General features: G+C 33.2%; 1 protein-coding gene across 1 annotated transcript in view; it reads right to left on the reverse strand.

Annotated features, from left to right (window-relative positions):
• LOC107089413 (FERM domain-containing protein 7-like) overlaps nt 1–1,373 on the reverse strand; it is a 23,501-nt gene that overhangs the window by 21,240 nt on the left and 888 nt on the right. The gene's annotated exons all lie outside the window — the stretch shown is intronic.

The following is a 1,373-nucleotide window of genomic DNA, read 5'->3' on the forward strand; positions in this document are numbered from 1 at the left end:
CTGTAGGAACCCTGGTTACTAACTGGTTAAATAAACTTTAGACAGAAGCACAGTGTTTTTATCTGCATGCCAGTATCTGAGATTTTAGGTCCTGATCAATAAAATCCAATATTAGCTTATTTTGCCAGATGTCAGTATCGAATTGAGACATCCCTAGTTTACCCTGAAGCTGATTTTTGAATGAGACTGTCATTTTTTCTTTCTGTCTGTTTGACCTTATTTTTGGTTTCTCTTTTAAACCACTTGAGATCCTGAGCCAAATATTTCTTAACTTCTCTACAATTTCCCAGTCTCTAAACAACATAATAAAAGTACACTATTCTGACTCTGTTAGCTGTTTTCCATTATTGATGCATCATTTATAATCAACACCATGTATGAGTTGACTGAAGGTTCTGTAAAATTTTCTATTATTCTACTGTGTTAATTAGTATTTTTATGATGTAATTATATTTTTTATTAGTAATGCTGAACAGCTATGGCTTTAACAAAACGGTATCCTTATTTCTTAGCAGTGTAACAAATAATCAAAGGCAGCTCTACAACAATCAGGCTTGATCAAGGATGATAAAAGCCCACAACTACAGAGATGCTTTTGCTCTGGGTTAGAGTCATTGTGATTTGCCTCAATTAGGCTACTGTAGAAACTCTGGTTTTCTGATTTACCTTAACAAAGTATCAGTGCAGTTTTTGGTAGTCTAATAGACAATCACACTCTGTACGATTTGATTCAACAACCAGCAAATTAGTTGAGCTTTTGTTACACATACTTAATCTAGTTGTTCAATAAATAGTTTCTACATTGGCTCTTACTGAGTTTAAACAGATTCTTGCTCCAAAAATAAACTGTACAGGGTTTGTAGAGAACCCTTATGGTATCATCTTCCCCAGCAGAGATTTATGACATGCTGATTTCTCTGGTTTTCCATTATGAAGTATTCACTAAGCTCTGCCCTGAGGTTTTAGGATTAGGAAAACATTTTGGTTAGACTTTTAAACATAATCTGGTCTTTACTTTGCTGGCATACAAATCCATTTCCCCGGTTTTTTAAAAAAAAGCTAAGGAAGACATAGTAAAAACTAATGCTGTGTGTGGAAATGTAATACAAGTAGGCCACAGTTTCGCCTTTAACTTGATCAATGAAGCTTCAACATGATAATAATAAAAAATATTTTCCATTTTAATTCATAAATTAATGGGCAGCTCCAGATTATTTAAGGCGTGGAAACAGCAGGTGTTCATTATTTACCCATTATACAGTTTTTTGAAAGAGAAAATTTTGAGATTAAAGTAAGAATTCTGAGAAAAAAGAATCTGAGATTAAAGTCAGAATTCTGAGATTAAAGTCAGAATTCTGAGATTAAAGTCAGAA

The sequence above is a fragment of the Cyprinodon variegatus genome, unplaced genomic scaffold (assembly GCF_000732505.1).
Source record: "Cyprinodon variegatus isolate N-32 unplaced genomic scaffold, C_variegatus-1.0 Scaffold251, whole genome shotgun sequence".
NCBI lineage: Eukaryota > Metazoa > Chordata > Actinopteri > Cyprinodontiformes > Cyprinodontidae > Cyprinodon > Cyprinodon variegatus.